General features: G+C 45.4%; 2 pseudogenes; one reads left to right on the top strand and one right to left on the bottom strand.

Annotated features, from left to right (window-relative positions):
* Window positions 1–8,372: 8,372 nt before the first annotated feature.
* On the top strand, window positions 8,373–16,714 carry LOC133918678 (small ribosomal subunit protein eS24z-like; annotated as a pseudogene).
* LOC133920194 (DNA polymerase delta small subunit-like) lies at window positions 12,073–14,966 on the bottom strand (annotated as a pseudogene).
* Window positions 16,715–19,638: the final 2,924 nt, after the last annotated feature.

Genomic DNA, 19,638 nt, shown 5'->3' with positions numbered 1-19,638 from the left:
CTCGCTTCCTGCACTTCATAATTCAAAAATAACATACACTTCAAAAAGGTAAGCAATAAAGTACATGCATCACATTCAAATTATTAGATTAGTTCTATGTGTTGCAATTAAAAGGGTGGAGGCAACAAAATAACAGTTAAAGCATATCCATCCACTACATCCACTTGCCTGATCGGCGATGAAGGTGGGCACTAGCTATGATCTGAAGTGGCACCACCTAAATAAGCGCATAATTAGCACCGCACCAAGACATCGCAACAACATAAACAAAAGAAGACACACGCTCCTACTCCTGAAGCCCTATAAACATGACATCTTAGGCTACGAAAAAACATTTACCACTTAGCTTGCAAGACATCGAGTACGAACATCCTCTAACGAGGTCAAAGAGCGAAGAACAAAAACACCGTGCGAACTAAATCTAGATGGACAAAATTACTATTTTATCAATTACTCCTAAACCACTTATCCAAATTGAACAAGATCAGTGCTAAAAGAAAGCTATCGACGAGATATATAACTTTTATTTTAAGCTTCTGGTCGAATTCAGCACCAATTAAGCCTCAATTTTCAATATAAGTTGCTACGCGCAATGGATTGACCAAATCACTAATTTGACGATGGAATCAATCATCCCCACTGATCTACAAGCATCTAAGGACTAATTAGGGATCACCTTCGTGGTGAGGATGTTGAATCGATGATGGATTTCGGTGATTTCTCGCGAAATGCTCTCCTCTTTCCTTCTTCTCTTCTCTCCTCCTCCTCCTTTTCTTCCTTCCTTCCTTCCTTTCTTTTTTTTCTTTTCTTCTTCTTCTTCTTCTTTCTTTCTTTCTGTCTTTCTTTCTTTCTTCTTCTTTCTCTTTCTTTCTCCCTTTGCCCCTTGCCTTCTGTTGGGGGAATGATACCATGTTAGTCCTCCCATTTAACTTCACCCAACCTCGGCTAACCATAGACAGGAATTAGCAGGGCTAACATAACAAGAGTTCTATGAAGTTGTCTTGCAGAGGCGAAGCCAAAGGGACAACCGATGCTAAGAGGAAGGCCCAGTCTTCAGTCCTGAAGGGTGAGAGTCACCAGATGCATCAATGAAGCCGGAAAAGCCACCCGACGAGGAGTAAAGGTCTGAGGGCCCCCACGCCTCAGCCGGAAGGACGAGGGCTACCAAAGGCATAGCAAGGAGCGAAGGACCACTATATGAGTGACGAAGAGTCCAAAGGGAACGAGGCCTAAGAAAAGCCTGAAGGTGGCCATCCACGCTATTGAAGGGCTAGTTGACATATGTACTAGCAGACACGTGTCACATCCTGGGATGACATAACCTGTAATAGTGTAGTGGCTATAATACCCCAAGATTATTATGAGAATATTCTATGAAATAATATACCATAAAATACTAGTTCAGAGTGTAGTGGCTGTAATAATACAGTGTCCCCTCGGCCTTGGTCGATCGGGGCACGCCGATTGGTGACTAGGCATGGTGCGGTGGTGCGGACGACGGAGGGCACCGGCGGTGGTTGGTAGTGTGAAGGTGGGCGGTGGCTAGGTCTGGGTTTGGGTGTGTGGCATCGGGATGGCTTGGGTCGGGATTGGGGTGGTGACGGATCCCACCAGACCTTATCCTTTTCTTTTTCATTTTTTCTTTTCTATCCAATGCTCTAGATTTATTGGGCTCGCTACGTATTCATCGAGTGTCTAAACGAGACATTAAATAAAAAATAGAATCATCTCAACAAGATCTACACATCCGCAGTCTTCAATCGTCCATCTGAGCAAAATGGCATCTACTTTTGTACCCCTCATTGGTCCCGCGGTCTACTTCTGAATTTTGTAAATTTTTGAGTATTACAGTAATGGACTAGAGGAGGTGGGGAGAACATTCGTGACAAAATGAGTGTTAGGGAGAGAATGGCCATTGCCGACGATGATATTGGGAAGTGAGAGGAAGGATGGGGAAATAGAAGAATACCTGGGTTGGAAGCCAAGTGCGAGGAGCCTCTGGTGTCCAAGAACCACTCGGATGAGCTTCCGTCTAGGGTGATGGCGATGCCCGCACTACTTAGGGTGTAGAGCAGTGTGGTCTGATCCTAGGCTTGTGGCATGAAAGCATATGCCGACAAAGGAGATGTAGAGGCCGTCAGAGCTTGTTGTTGGGCGGGCAGTGCGCCTTGTTGTGGGCTGAGAATGCCGGTGGTTGGTGGAAGCCACGGCATGGGCCAGGCACGAACCATGCCCATACATGGGTTGAAGTTGGGTGTCCATGGCGAGGAAGAAGCAAGGGATGCTCGAGGTTGGCCCCAAAAGGCAGAGGACCTATTGTTGGATGAACAGGGGGCCTTCTTCTTCTTCGGCTTGAATTTGGTGCCACTTGTCCTAGTGGTGTGATCACCACTAGATTCTGACATTGTTGTGTGACCAACAAACATGGCCTCAGTTGCAATCCTACTTGTCAGGCTAATTCGCTTGAAGTTCCTCCAATAGGAGAGAGGAACGAACACAGAGAAAGAAGGGTAGGTGGTCTTTGCAGTGATGACTAGGATAACGTGGAGAAAATTTTGGATTGAGCCCATGCAAGAGGTTAAGGATCTGATTTCCCTCTTGAATGGCTTGGCCGATGTCACACAAGGCATCTACAAGTGTTTTGAGTTGTGAACAATAAAGCATGATTGTGAGATCACCTTGGTACAGACTCCGAAACTTGGCCTCAATAGAGATGGCACGAGCAAGACGATTGTCACAGAAGAGCCCTTCGATGGCACGCCAAACGTCATGAGCGAAGCTATTTGGCTTCATGACGAGGTCGAGAATCTCCTCGGACACGGTGGTGTAGAGCCAGTTGACAATGGTGAATGATCCATTGCAAATCGACCGACGCTTGCAAGGAGGTGATGTTGATGTGGGTGCCGAGTGCAAACTTGCCAAAGGCCGTGTCAAAAAAACATATGCCACTGGGTGTAGTTAGACTCGGAGAGATCGAGCGTGATCGAAATATGTGAGCGAATGTTGACATTTCTATAGTAAAGGAGGGGACAGGAGGGAGAGTGTGAGGAATTGTCCAACAGTATTCTAATTAATCATTAGGAGGATCATTATTCATAATCATGACCTCAGTGATTAACCAGAATACCATCCCAGTAGTACCCGCACGTGTTTTATGTCCAAGATCGGAACACATGCCTTTCCAACATGTACATCACAACATAGCTTAAGAAAGAGCGAGCAATTAAAGTTATAATACAAGTTCTTAAGCATGCAACCATTTGCAACAGTTTACCCAAAGAAAAACTATGCAGCGAAAGATTAAAACCTTAACAACAACAAAAGGAGAGTGGATCCATATGCCCTCAGGCTCAACCTCAAAAGCTACACCTCACCAGAGTAGGATACACTACTCTTGCCCACCACCTACATCGGCGGGCACGAAGTAGGAAAACACCGCATCACCCTCACCAGGAGAACCTAAAAGAGCAGCGTGAGTACGAAGGTAATCGCAAGACTTAATCCATATAGGGTACATATAAATAGCCCGACTCTAAAGATCATGCATTGAGCTATTAGCAAGAGTAAGACCACATGGTTAAGTAAAACATATGCAGTAAGCAATCTGGACAACTACGTGTGAGCATCTATACATAACCGACATATTAGTGTACCCTACAAACCACAAGTTGAGCATGGATGTATAGGAACCATAGTATCTCATCAACAAAAACGAACGACCATTTCCATCATACCATAATCTTATCCCACATTCGTAAACTCTACGACCGATGCAAATGAATAGAAGCATGCTCATGACCGAGATCGCGGCATTTTGAAATGTTTTTACATCCTGCAGGAGGGTACAACTTTACCCACACGACTCGAGCATCATTCGGCTTGTGCTACTCATGAAAGTACACACAAGAAGGACTCATGTCCACCTTTCTCATACTCAGAACCACCACTTGCAATGCCCTTATGGCACCGGGGTTACCGCGAGCAAGTCTCGGCCATGCTTCGGCTCTCCGACACCTTGCTTCTCCTTTTCTTTTTCTCTTACGCGTCATAGAGCCGCAAGACAAGTGTTGGCACGTCATATGATAATCAGCTTACCTTACTATTAGATCAACATGCGGTGAGTACGGAAAGTGCTATAGCCAACTACACCGATGGACGGCCTTAAACAATGCAAGCGGTCTGTGGCATCCGAGCTCCTCTCCCGAACTACTCAGAGGGCTCCTCCTGGGCAGAAGATACCCCTAACACCGCCCACATCTCCCCTCAGTCTCACATCTCAACCATCATCTCAACCTCACCTTTGTATTTGTGAACAGTGATTAAGCCCTAGGCTCGCGAATAATGACAGCACCGTCGCTCGAATTCTACCGAGGACTTAAGCATTGCTAAGCATTTTGAGAATTCTTGAAGCTAGACACCAACTATATCATCAAGGCTACAAGGATAAGGATTCATCAATAAGTCAAGGTAGAGACAATGCATCAACATAGGTTCTACCCATATCAGTCCGACACTGGACTCAACACATGCAAACATACAAAAGCATAATTTATCAATTTAGATTCCATTCAATTTGAATAAAGGGTGCAGTATGCTTAGATACTTGCCTTGTTGCTCCGGGGTTTGTCCGATACTTCTCGCACAGAACTCACAGAAATACAGAAGGTTGGTGTTGTCCTCGATCACGCTCACGTCATGCTCCGGACTTTCGTTCACTAAAAGAACACATGCAATGATAAGCATGAATGACATGCAATGAAAGAGGCTTCACAGTGTATGACCACAGTAGAGATGCAATGCATCATGCATAAGTTTTAAAGGGTTAAAGGTTTTCCTTAGTTTGAATTATCGTTAAGCATCTAATCATTTCCTGGATTAATTAACCTTAACACAAAGCTTAAACCTAATTAAAAAATTAATTTATACTTAACATGAGGTTGATTATTTTTAATGAGCAGAGAATCAATTAATAAGCTAACAAAATTGATTTCATCAATTTTGGAGTTCCCAATATTTATTTATGAAATAATGAAGGTTTAAACATATTTCATTAGTCATAGAAATTCCAGTACATTTTTTCATAGTTCCTAGTATTTTTAATGTGTAGCGTATGATAATACAAAGCTGACAAAATTGGTTTCACAATTTTTAGAGTAATATTTAATTTTCTATGCATTTTACCAGTTTCTATCAATTTAATAGTTGAACAAATATTCTATTTCGCAAATTTCCTAAACTAAACTAACAAAAATATCTAAAATGCCTCAAAAACTTTTTGTACCCAGCCCCAGCTAGCCACACCCACGGTTGGTGAGACCTAGCCTGGTGGACTCGGCTCATGGGTGTGGACCAGAGGGTGGGCTCAAGTGGATGGTCCACAATGGACCAGGCAGGTGGATCGAGGCCAGACCAGTCGGCGGAGCCCACTGGCAGTGAGGAGGCTCAAAGGGATAAGGCCGGGTGATTTCCCAGTGGTCTCTCGGGCGTGTGTGTGGGGCTCGTAGAGAGAGAGAGAGGAGACCGGAGGGAGAGAGGGGAGCCGGTGGAGGGAGAAAGGCGACGCGCTAGGAGAGAAGACGGGCCAGTGGTAGCACTGCTGTGTGCACGATGGCATGACACGCGAGCAGGACAGCATGGCACAACAACTGCTCGGCAGGGAGCAAGGAGGAGAGGGGGGCTCACCGTGGACGAACAACGACGACGCGACGTGGTGGCAGCGTGCTTGGCTTAAGGCCAGGCCGGGACAGGGAGGAGACGGCCGACTGACGGAAAGTTCAGCTGCGGCGGGCTCCTTGGCCAAGCGCTCTGGTGGAGGGACTTCGGCGCTGGGCGGACGCGGAGGACAGAGGTGCAGCGGACGGCACACGAGCGCACGCGGTGGCGTGGGAGACGCGCGAGTGTCGGTGAAGGCCGGTTGGGGAGCGCGCTGCGCGAGCGGTGTAGAGGAGCTGGGGAGGACGCACGGGCGTGACTGGCGAGCCGCGCGCGCGGTGGAGCTATGCAGTGGAGCTATGTGGCAACGCACCGGCAACGACAACAACGCACACGGCGGCGGCTACACGTAGGAGACGTGCGTACGACGACAGCTGGGTGCGAGCAGAGGGCGGCATGGCGACGCTGCTGCTTGTGTATGCGCTCTGCGATGGGGAGGGGTAGCAGGGAGAGAGCAAGTGAGGGAGAAAAAGGAGAGGGGGCATGGGGATAAAGACGGCCGCCGAATTCCCGGGAAGGGGCTCCATAGCGTGACTCGACGGTGTGGCTAGTTTGCCGGCTTCGTCGGTCAACAATGGTGGCTGACCAGAGAGCGGAGGGATATGCGATGAATAGTAGCAGGCCGAAAGAAAATATCCTAATCTTTTCTCCAATCCAAAAGAAAAACCTTCTCGTAGTCTAAAAATTACGGGACAAATTTTGTGTGAAATTAAATTCATGTGCAACTCATTTTAACTTGTTCGACCCAATAAGTTTGAGCCAAATTTGAACTAAAATTCTTCAAACATGCAACCTTGTTTAACTTGTGGTAATTTTTATGCCTTCACAATATTTTCTAAAAATTTGGAAAAATTCATTACTATTTCTCACATGTCATAGACTAATTTCTAAAATTGTTTCTAACCCTAGTTTTCATAGCAACTTCCTGAGTTGCTTCACAAGGCACCATCTAAGATTAACTTTAACAATTTTGGTTCACATTAAATTACAAGCCAAAATTGCTCAAAACAATAAACATGATACTAATAATACTCATGAATACTTAACTAAGAGATTAACACTTGAGGACGTGACAGACAGCAAGAGGCATAGGTGGGCTAGCCCCGGTGTGATTAGGGGAGGAGGGTGGGGCAGAAGAAGTAGTGGGGGCTGAATTGGTGGCCATGGCAGTGGAAGCAGCATATGCGAACATGCTATCAATAGTGGATTGAACGCACTCTGAAATCATGAAAGAGTCTAGATTTAACTGACTAATTTGCATTAAGTTCGATCAGAGAATATATAGCTGATTTACATGTGCCCGTTTGTGTTAATTAATTGCTAACTAACTCTAACAAATAGAGATCGGTCTTGGGTGGCACCCAGACGAGTAGCAAGGAACCGCCCAGAAGAATAGGCCGTAGGCCGTCGCAGATCATGTGCACAGCGCAAGAATCACGCTAACACATGTCAATACAAGCAAGCCACAAACAGATAAAAAGTTTTTTTCTTTCGGGATGCAGATAAAAATGAACTGACGAAAATCATTTCATATCAAAACCTTAAGATGAACTAAGTCAGCTAACCTGATGAACTCATGAGCTAGAAGGACATGCACCCCCGCCGTCCATGCAGCGAGTACAGGCCACCTGAGACGGTTCATCGATGCCGCTAGCTAGGAACGCCGTCGCCGGCGGGCGGTCGCGGCCAGCAGGAAGAAATACTCGTCCCGGCAGTGGTGGTAGAGGGAGCCCAGGAGGCCGCAGATCTCCGGCAGCAGCGCGGTGAGGTTATGGCCGGACGGCATGAGAACGGCGAAGGGGCAGAGCAGGAAGCCCACCGCAATCAGCGACGCCGCCGGCGACATGTAAGCTCGCTTGTGGCGGCCGGAGAGTGTCTGTGTAGGCATTAACACGTCGTGGTCGTTTATTAGTTTGCTCGTGGCTGACTCGCAGGTGACTAGGTGATGAGACCGTTAGTTGTGCTCGTGCTTCACGTGCAACCGCAGGTTTCAGTTGTGGGCGCCGTTCTTCTACTGTGCGATCCGTACCTTAGTCTGGCCTAGCCAGATCGAAGCACCTGCTTCACATGCAGTTTTTATTTTTATTTTCTCTCTCTAAGACGTCTGCAGTTATGCTGGCTTGGTGCATTTTCTGATCCAGTGGACACAAGTTCCATTACACATCTGTCTCAGCCAAATCGTTGGCCTCATAGATGGTTACAAAGTCCGGGAATCGATCCAGCCAGAAACAACAGCCTTTGGACTTCTTTCGCAAGACTATCTGGCGTGATGTAATTGATGATGGAGCACACCACCTAATTAAAGTAGCTCGTTTGATATAGCTGCAGCTTAAAAAATTATTGGAATGATGTATTCGTAGCTTCACGAATTTGTAGAGCTACAATTAAACATACACAAGTAACGCTTGATTAATTTATTTTATTTATATTTTAAATTAAAAATAGATATTTAATTTTTTTTTATCTTAACCTACGTACTCATGATCTGCGGTTAAGTTGGGAGCTGGAGCTGAAGCCCTGCTATAACTGGCCTAGTAGTGCCTGGCTGTCCGAAATCGGCCCATCGAGACTTTAAAGCCCATCTTTCTCTAGACTGCAACGAAGGCCCACCAAAACCCGCCATTCGGCCCACCTGCCCCACCCGCAAAGACTTACTAGGATTTCACCTTAACTGCCCCGCTCCCCCCGCCGCCGCCGCCACTCACCGCCGCCTCTAAGCGCCCCCGCGGGCTAGCTCCGGCGAAGCTAATACCGTGCGACGCAGGCAGGCAGCATCAAGCATGGCGGACACGAAGGTGGCGCCCGCGGTGACGCTCCGCACCCGCAAGTTCATGACCAACCGCTTCCTCTCCCGCAAGCAGTTCGTGCTCGAGGTCCTCCACCCCGGCCGCGCCAACGTCTCCAAGGTACTGCTCGTCGTAGCCTTGGCGATATATCTCCTTCGGGCGAGGCGTGGTGAGGCTGATGCGTGCGATCGGCTGTTGCAGGCGGAGCTCAAGGACCCTAGATCTGGCGAAGGACCTACTGCATCTTCGTGCTCGAGGTGAAGGACCCCAACTGCATCTTCGTCTTCAAGTTCCGCACCTACTACAGAGGCGGCAAGTCCACCGGATTCGGTCTCATCTACGACAACCTCGAGGCAGCCAAGAAGGACGAGCCTAAGTACAGGCTCATCAGGGTACGCTCTTCTTCTCCCCCGACTTTGGCTCACCGATCCGCTCTGAGTTCTAGGCTTCCATTCCAAGTAGAATGCACTAGCGGTAAAAGCTAAAATCTTGTCATATAATAGTTTCTATAGTTGATGCATTCGATTCAAAATGCTATTTCCTTGTGTTAGTGTAGTTTAGTGCCGATGATTAAGTTTTTTTTGGCTTGCTGCGCTCCAGGATTAGACCGCTCGTGACAGAGCTTTAGCAATTTCTTGTGGAGTATTGATCTGGCTAACTAATGTTAGTTCTAGATGAGAAATATATCCATGACTGGTATTATATCGCTAGTTATTCTTGCAAACCACTTACAACTAAATGGAGCCTTGCCATGTCCAATACTTCAAAAATGATAGTATTTCTGCCTCCCTGTTTGAGATTGCCTCATAATGTTGACCATTGGATTTTTTTTTTCTTGTCATTTTGTATTGCGCGCACAGGACATAACTCTGGTCAATTGGAGCAAATGTGTTAAAGTGACATGGCAGTAGTCTAATTTGTGCATAATGGGATGGAGATTAGTTTTCTGCTTTTCTTAGCATGCCATTCTCCTGGTCCATCAGTGCATCTACTGTTAGATGTTTACAACATATGCATCACTAATGCACGCATGATGTTATTGGGCTTCCATTTTAAGTGTACTAGAAAATACCACCAGTGTATATAGGTTATTGTAGTTCAGTGTACTAGCAGTTAGTAATGTGTTCGCGAACAATAAACTTGCGTCGAACTTGTAATGCAAACTTGAATATAATGAATGCGGGCGTGCCAGTATGCATAAAGTATACACAAAGAACAAGAGAAGATGTAACGGAAATATTGAACTTGTAATGCAAACTTGAATATAATGAATGCGGGCGTGCCAGTATGCATAAAGTACATGATTTCTCATATTACAACGTGTTACTCCACAAACATACATGCTAATCTGACTGTCTTTCGCATCTGGCGATTGCTTCGTCTTGGTTCCTGAGGCTTCGTAAAGCGACTCCGGTTAATTACATCCATCCTCAGACTACCTCCGATTAAGCTGCGCTGGTGGTCGTCGTCTTGAGGTCGTCTTCGAGTCTGTATGGTTGTAGTCACAAATATCAAAGACAAAGCAAAGTGATGATGTTAGAAGTAAAGAAAAGATGGTCTCAATATCGTATCATGGACTGTTTTAGGCAACCCGAGGCATCATCGGTCAATAGTGCCCTCAACAAAGTGTAAAGGCGACAAAGGTGAGCTAGGAGCATGTCACGACACGTACCTTCAACCGGTGCAGCAGCTGGGTCGCGACCGGGAGCCTGTTGCCGTGCTTAGCTCACTAACCCCCTCGAACCTCAGTATCTACTTCATCGGTCATCCGAGGCAACAAGCAACCATAGTGCTCAGCTCATACCAGCCACAAAAGGCGATACCGAAGCTTAGCACAAAACAGCCACAAAGGCAGTAAAGAGCCACAGAGGCATCCGGGAGATCACAAAGGCATCATGGCAGTAAAGAGCCATAGAGGCATCTGGGAGATCACAAAGGCATCAGGCATGCATCGTCAGGCTATCGAGCAATAGCACAATAGGGGTATCATGGGCAATCCACATCAGTCAAAGCCACATAAACATATCATTGTCTGATAACAGAATATGAGAAATAATGCTCAAAACATCAAGGGTAAACTGATGATAGAAGGGCATCAGCCTTCGGGGAGCAGAAGGAACAACCAGCCACAAGCCAATGCTATCATCAGGCCTTTGGTAGCAAGACCAGCAGTAAAGGGGCAACTAATTATGCAGGATATCACCAATGGCCTCAACAATAGAACTATGGTAGCCATTAACAGAGCAGACTTGGTCATCAGACAATCACATAGCTGATAGCCGCAGCGGCCGAAGCATACGCTTCAACGACGCACAACACAAAGACAGAGAAGAATACAACGGCCAAGCTTGAGTCCAAGCACAATGGCGCGCAACACAAGGGTAGAGACACAGCGGCTGGGCTCCAGGTTAAGCACAACGGTACACAGACAGAGAGCAAGAGTGGTCAGCTAACAGCCCACTGGAACAACAGCAACACTCCATACGTCGGACAAAATAACAAATAGATTGTGAGAACTTCGATGGCGACGGCATGATGGCCGGCCGGGGCAACGCGATGGTGCCCAACATAGCAGCAATCGCAGGAAGGGGCACAAGCGTATACACCACTACTGAACTCACCTGTGAGGATGATGGACCCGTGATTCGCCATCACAGCAAGAGGACGGTGATGGCAAATGGCGACTAGGAATCAATGGCGGCTGTCAGGCTGCAGAGGGCCACAACACTTGACTGACTCCTCGGCTTCGCTTTCGAACGCAGCGAGAGGCCGGGCTAGGCGCGGTGATGGCACTGGTCATCGGCGGCAGGGGTCGCAATCCGGCAAAGTCTCCGCGCTCTCCTTCTCAGTGGGCCATGCGGCACGTCGGTCGCAGGACTCGGAGGGCGGCAGGGGCTCCGCCCCGGGCTCGGTGGCGCGAGCAGAAGTAGGGGCACGACAGGCAGGCCTTTGGCCAAGGGCTCCGCCCAGCCTTCCCCTCGGGCAAATGGCACCAGGCCCGATGCCTCCTGCCGGGTTCTTGGTGCAGCGGCAGGGCGGCAAGGGACTATGGTGTGTGCCTCTTCTCCGGTGATGGAAGCGGCTGCAGGGACCTGGCGTGGCTCAAGTCCATGACCAGCAGCAGGGTGGTGGCCTAGGCTCGGCGGCGCGAGGGCGACGGCAGGCAAGGGCTCTGCCCTCCTCTCCTCTCGGCCCCCTTCTCTGTAGAGATCGATCCCCTCTTATAGGCAGAGGCATCAAGCTCGTTAGGATTTGAGGAGATAGAAACGAATCCGTTGGAGATAGCATGCAGATTGGAGATAAAGAAGAGATTAAGGTCATGTTTAGTTCGCGTATAAGTTTGCCACGTCTAAGATTAGTCATCTCATAAATTTTTAGGTAGCTATTTGGTTGATTGTCAAAACTGTGGCAAGCTACACTTTGTTAGTCTTCTGGCTCACATGTCATATACTCAATTTTTTTAGACTAACTAGTTGAGTGTCCGTGCGTTGCAACGGAAACAAAATTTACATAAGATGACATTAAATCCAAGGCAGGCACAGGTGGCATGCCAACTTGGACTGGAGATAAAGAGTTACCTAAGAGCAGTCGAAGCAAGATGGCTCCATATTAGTGTTTTTTCCATGAACTCCAGCTTGTCTTTGGCATCTGAGTACTTGCAGAGGTCATCTATGTTCTGACGAGATGTTCCAATAAATCTAAATATAGAACTTTCTTGCCTCTAAACCTCCAAGTTGCTATAATCCCAAGGAAAGTCAAAGGACTGACACTCACTGGACGTTGTCAAGCTCGAATTGATGGGGATTTGAACATGGCGAAAAAGTATTATAGGTGGATGCTCCAGCGAAAAGGCATCTATGCAAAGGCTGCATGTAAGCAAGAGATGAGCTAGCCATGCATGCACAAAACATACACTTAAGTGCTAGTAATACAAATCAACAAGTATTATTCATATCGAAAGCCCACCTACTGAGGCAAAGAAAAATTTGCCGGATCATGACATCCCGGCATCATATCTACAGGCAATGATGCCACAAGCTGCAAAGGACATGGATTACATCAAGGTCAATGTCAGATCAGATTAGTTGCAATGACTAAATTGATGCGAAAAAATAGTTCTAACCTGGGTCAGCATTATATCTAGTTCCTTGATTGGTTCAGCTATCCTAGATTGATCTTTTGATGTTAACATCTGAAATATTGAAAGCATCCGTTAGTACAACATGCTAAAGCAACAGGATAAAGTGCCACAAAAAAAAAGTGAAATGCAATGCCATTACCTGACCATTCAAGAACCTTGGTGAAATATGCACTGAATTCCCAGCCACCACAACACGTACTATATTTGATGCTATGGTTTGCTCCTGAGTAATTTTGAAAGAAGATTATCCAAATTCATGTCTCTATTGAGTATAATAGATTACACTTTACAAAGACAAATAGCATACATTCTCATCATTCAAATGCCCTATGATATGGTCAATAAGAAGTTGGAACTGCAGATGATTGAATGTGCCGCTTCCAGCACTCAACCTTGACACAAATACCACATATTTGTCTTCATCTGTAACCAAAGTAAATGCAATTTCAAAGCAATTTTCTCACCCTTAAAATTTAGGAAAAAATGTTGATAAGTGCGCACAGGGCGATGTGGAGAATATTACTTGCGCTAGACAACGCAGTTTGGGGAGGAAGACCAGCCTCGAGAACATCTTCAACAAGAAAGTTGCCGGCACTTGTTTCCTTCCCATAGAGAGCTACTACAACTCCTGCGAAGATTGATGGTTGAGCATGATTGACAGGCAACAAGTTTTTGGGGGCAGAGTCAGCAAGATCATATATTTGGTAAAAACATAGAAGAAATTCTACAGTAATAAAGGAAGAAGCCTTGATTGCATTGTTTTGAATTTTCAGTGAAAGCGCAAAGCTTACCAGTCACATATGCTGCTGGAGGTATGGCTCCTGCAAGTGTAACTCTTCCGTTTTCATCTTCCAGAATGAGATGATCGTCAGGATAGTGACTGCAACATACGGAAAATGTGTGCTTAAACTCTCTCCATGCATAAGCAAACACCTGCTGCTGTGTTGCATGAACCGCTTCCATGAACAAAATATAACTATACAACCAAAAACATCCTTCTAAGGTATAAAATAGTAAGCAGGTCCAAATTTGTTTTCACCTAACAGGTGCATCCTAACTTTGTTTTCACCTAAGCTTCATTTTTTAAACAATATGATAATTCAAAGATCGGACCTCTGATGCACCCTTGTTGGGATCTGATATTCCTAACAGATCATGCAGGTCTGCAAGAGCTCTCATGTTAGATTCATCATTGCCCTCTGGTGCATCCAGGGTGTAACGTGCGTACTTCGAAGGGTTCCTAACGTAGCCAGGAACCCCAGGAGATTCAGATGGAGCGGATGTGTTCACCTTTTCTGTAACAAAATCCATGGATTGAGGAACCATAGGAGAATCTTCATCGTGTTCAAAAATCTGACTCTGGGTCCTTAACACAAGCATCGAACCTGACACGTTTCCTTGGTTTTGAATCGCCTTGCTCCTCCTTCCTCTTCAGTATAGGCTTTACGTTGATATCCTCCTCAGCTTTCTTAGCCTGCATTTCAATAACTCCTTGGCTTGAGAGGGATTGCTAATCCAAAAGAAAAGAGATGGAAAGATCAACGTTCTCAAAAGAATGGTCTAGCCAAAGTCTGTCACTTCACATGTAGAACTTGGATGTAGTCCAAATACAATTATGACTCAACTTTGAGTACAATTATGAGCTTCATAACCAGAACATCAGCTCTTCCTTTCACCATTAAATACCAACGGAACAAACCTGATCTACAAATTTGCAGAGAAACAGTATCTGTTCCGTTTGTGCATCCAGGCAGATCGACTTCAATTGTTATTAACGCGATGTGGTCTACTCACATTCTACCACATTATCCAACATTGCTATTCTACCAACGCTTCTTACAGCATTATCAGCAGTACTTTGCAGCATCACGGCTCTAATCGAGCACAATCGCAGTCCTCAAACACGCGGAGAGGGTACAATCGATCACAAAAGGACAGGAGTATAGGAAGCGTCAGTCGAGGGGGAGCTCACCTGGGAGGCTGGCGTCTCGGATGGCAGCGACAGGATCGAGGAGCCACCCGCGCCCGTCAGCGGCGATGGGCGTGGGATGGAGCGCGGCAGGGAAGCGGATGAGGTTGGCTTGGGGGTCGCGGGCGACGGCGGGACGGTCGCCCAGGGAGGGTGGAGGGGAGGGGCGGTGGAAGTGGAGGGAGAGCCATGTGAGGAGCACGAAGAGGGAGAGGAGGAAGGGGAAGGATGCCGGCCGCTTCAGGAAGTGCAGCGGTGACGATGTCAGGGAGGAGTGCGGCGGCAGGGCGGCGGCGGTGGGGAGAAGGAGCGGCTGGAGGGCATGCGTGCATGCGAGGAGAGCGGACTGGGAGCGCATGAATGATTTATGATGGGACCAACTGTCAGTGTGGAGGGAGGGGAGGGAGAGGTAGGACGTTTTGGTTGCTGCGAAAATCATTACTACTCCCTCTAATTATAAATATAGATTATTTTAATCTTTTTAACTATTCTCTAAATATAAGTAATATAAGTCATTCTCAAATTTTTATACACTTTTTTCTCTTTTGTTTCCTTCTTACCCTTGTTTAATAAATACCATCACTCTCATAAATTAATAAATTATCTTTTTCAATTCAGAATAAATAAAGAGTATTAAGGTTCATTTGACCTACTTTCTTAATTCTTATATATAAGTCTAAAAGGACATATATTTATAATAGGAGGAAGTATTTTTTAAATAGTAGAGAAGTATAGATTTTATCACACTTATGATTAAGAATTTTTAATTATATTTAATTAAATTTAGATATGATAAATTTAGACGTGAACTAAATATGTTCTAAAATTTATATGAAGCTCTCGTTTTGGGGCTCGGACTGATGTTGATAGAAGAGGAGCGCCTGGAGGCGGCTCTGCTCGGGTGGAGATGGGGGTGCTCGGGAGGAAGCGGCGGCCGGGCCAACGTGAGGAAAAGAAGAAAGGGCCGGCCTGCCCGGCCTTGGGCCAGCTCGGGCTGGCGCAGCCCATAGAAAAGAGGAGGTGGACCTCGGTCAGGCCCGAAAGAAAGAGAGCACGACTGGGCCGCAGCAGAAAAGAAACAAGGGGAGGCGGCTGGACATGGCCCAGTGGGAGAGAAAGGAGGAGGGCCTATTGGCAGGCTCAGTCCAGAAAGGGAAAGGAAGAAGGCCCAGCTGCTCTTCCTCCCTCTTTTTTATTTATTTGCTGTGACATATTTGTGTATGTTTTGGTAACAAAATAGCATTCTACATAATGCTTTCTTTGTAAATCATCTCAAACAATGTGCCAATAAAACCGAACCTGAAAAGGAACAATTTGATATTTGATGTACCCTTTTCTTAACTACGTCTTTTCTGGTGCTCTTTTTTAGCTGATACTGATCTTGGATTCAACTATTTCGGTCAATTGGACCCAATGTGTTGACTGCCCTGGCCGTAATTTAGTCTGCGCTTAATGTGATGGAGATTAGTTTCTTTAGTGGCTTGGTACTAATGCTAGTTTCCTTGTCCATCGATGCAACTACTATTACATGTTTACAACCTCTTCTTTAATGATTCATATATGAATGCAGTCCAGCATAGCATAGAAATGTACAAGGAAACCGATAGTACTCCATACTATGGTTGTTTGCTTTGCTTAATTTTGACTTTGTGATTCTTTTTCCACAGAACGGTCTTGCTACCAAGGTAGAGAAGTCACGCAAGCAGATGAAGGAGAGGAAGAACAGGGCAAAGAAGATCCGGGGTGTAAAGAAGGTATGCTAACTTGTACTACTAATCATATCGCCGTGTCGTGGTAATCAGGGCTCCTTTGGAATGTGAGGATTTTACTAGATTTCTGCCTGGGATTATGTTGGCTCTTGTCTTATTCGTGTGTTCCAAACATGGACTTAAAATCTTGTTCGTGTAATGAATCATTTTCTTGGACTTGTTATGCAGACAAAGGCCGGAGATGCAGGGAAGAAGAAATGGGCAAAAGATATTGATGTACCTTAGCCGCCTTCTGCTCCGTCTGTTGACCATCAAAAATTTTGTACCCCATCTCGGCACCGTTACGCAATGCCTGATGTACTGAAAGAATTTTGAGCGTTTACATCATCCAGTTACATTTGAGTCATCCTTGGCATCGACTGACTTGTGCGCTCTAAAATCTGTAGACTTATATTAGTTTATCTGCTTCTTTCGTGGCTCTTCCCAGCTGGGTTAAGAATGGCCTGCAATCAAACCCAACCTTCCGTCCAAAATAAAAAGAACAAGAAAAACAAATTGAGTAGCAAAGCTGCTGCTTGTGCTCTCCTTGTGAAACGAAGGAATGAGATCGAGAGGCGAGAGAATCTTGTCATCTTGGGTCGGCCGGAGTCAAACCCCAACGACGTCGAGAGGCAGAGGCGCGTCCGCCAGTGCACTGCGACGTCGGCGGAGTCCGGCCGGCTCCGACGCAATTTGTGCATGGATCATCACCCCCGGCTCGTGTCGTGTCAAATAAGAACGATTATTAAGAGTAACCAAAGCCGGAGTACATCTTTTCATGTCGATACGGCGAGGGATTAGCATGCGATGGTTTGTAATCCAACTCTTGTGCATGGATCATCACTAAAACCTCGGTGCACGCTTGTATCAAAAGTTGCACTCACTAGATCATGGCATCGTCGCATGCGTGCTTTGGTAATTCCAAAGTTTTTGTAATAATTAACGGCTCGTTTGGGGGGATTCCGTTCACGTAGGACTTGTGCGTGATTCGATTTAAACCAGATGGATTTTTCTGAAATTTACGCAACCCTTATGCGTGTGAGGACTGAGGTTTTCTCTTCTTCGTGTTTTTTGCCTATCTTTCTGCAAAGTCTGCAGCTGCTCACAACGCATCCTGGCTCGTTCCCTGGGAGGAATATGGCGAGGGACAGAGCACAGAGCCGAGGATATAGCAGAGCAGAGCAGGGAGTGAGCACAGAGGTGGAAGCAAATTTTATAGAATATTATTCAGAAAGATTCTTGTGAGATTTTATTCACTTCATCCATCTCGTGATCTAATAACTAGGTTAAAAATAAGAGATAGGGAAAGACACATATCATTACAGAAGAGAGAAATTTTTTATAAAATAAGATCTATAAAATTTACTTTTTAAATAGACATATTGAATTGCAATCATCATGTGAATAGAAGATGGAGGGCCCTGCCAAAAGTTAGCGCCATGCCATGTAGCATGCTGTGAATTGCAGCGCAGCGTTGGGAATATTGGACCACATCCAAAAGCTAGCCTTGCACACCAACTAGATCAGGTCACCAATCTCATACAAAAAAGAGAAAATCTGCAGCTCAAAAATACATGTATATATATATAAATTTAGTAATGTAATTCTACACACAAGATAATTATTCTACACTCATCCGGCCTAGCCCGCGTGCAATTGTGTGCCACATGGCGTGCCTGCTCGACCAGCGCGCCTACTCCTGCGCCACGTATCCGCCCAGTAGGTGTTAGTAGTTTCTAGTACTACTAATACCATTGAACAAATTATTAAACGCTACTAGATTACTGAACTATTAAACACTATTGAGCATTACAAAACTATTCTACATCCCTGTGTGTAGAATAGTTATTCCAGTATGTCCAATAATTTAGTGTTTAGTAGTTTTAAGTTCATAGTACTAATACTACTAAACAAACTATTGATACTACTGATAACTATAACACTACTGAACAATTTTACTATATAAAATCACTGACGATTATTGACCCTACTAAACAACTTTTTTATAACTTAAAACTACTAAACAGCTATTGAAATAACTACTGAACAAAACTACTGAAACATCCGAATCATAGTAAGATTTCATATTTTTTTAAACATCTGAACTATAATAAATTTCTAACTCATAATAAATTTTCACACTTATATTTGAAAGTATTTAATACATAGCAAAATTACTAAAGAATCTAAATTATAGTAAATTCTCGCACTACTGATACCTACTAAAGTATCCTAATCATAGTAAATATTTGAAAACATCCTACCTATAATAAAATTACTAAAGAATTACTAGATAACAAATATTGAACAACTATTGAGCAAACGGCACAGGACGAGCGACACGTGCACGGAGCGACCGAGCGTGGTGCATGTGGGCTCGGCTGACGCATGGCTAGATTGAATGGCCACGTGTCACGGCGCAGCTAGCACGGGTTTAAACGCGCGCCGGTGTAGAATAGTATTATACACACCGAGTGAACAATATCACTTATTGTAATTTCACAACCGACATTCCGAGGTCAAATGTTCGTGGATCACTAGTTCGTCGTCCGTTGATTGCTGTTGCTCGGTCTGCAGGGAAGATAAAAAAAAGAGATTTGGGGTTCATGTTTTGAAGCAATGGCTCGCATAATTTTCTAGCCACATAGTATAACTTTGTAATGGAATATGAGCATGTTGCACGGCAATAAATCCATATGATAGGGACGAACTCCACTGATGTCGATATCATGCGGATCCACATCATCGGTGTCAAAGTTATCAAGCCAGCGGCCGCAGCCGGGACCCAAAGATGTAGGGGACCAGTGCAGTGCAGTGCAATGCAGTGCAGAGCGGCGACGATTTCAGTGAGGTGTTGTGCTGGGTAGGCTGCAGATGCAATGATTCCTCCGCCGTTCACTAGCCTGTGTAGAAGCTTAGCTTAATCGCCAAATTATTGACAAGTAGCTTTCCTAGATGCAGAAAGTGATGCTGTGCCTTTGCAAAGCTTATATATGCAATGCAATGAAGTGCCGGTATCGGTTTCTTCTCTGCTTCCTCCTCCGGTCTCAGATCGATGCGGCGCCAGCCGACGATTACAATATCTGGTTACGATATCTGGTTCATCCTGACCTTTTACATGTACAAAATATTTTTCTTGGCTATTCGAAAAAATCTAATATGTATTCCAGGTTCATCCCCACTTTTATATATATAAATATTCCATACTCACTCCTATCATAAATACATGTCATTGTAAAAAAGTTCGATCAAACTTTTAAAATTTTAATTAATAATAACTTT

This window comes from Phragmites australis, chromosome 5 (genome assembly GCF_958298935.1).
Source record: "Phragmites australis chromosome 5, lpPhrAust1.1, whole genome shotgun sequence".
Classification (NCBI taxonomy): domain Eukaryota; kingdom Viridiplantae; phylum Streptophyta; class Magnoliopsida; order Poales; family Poaceae; genus Phragmites; species Phragmites australis.
This window is presented reverse-complemented; position numbering and strand designations above follow the sequence as displayed.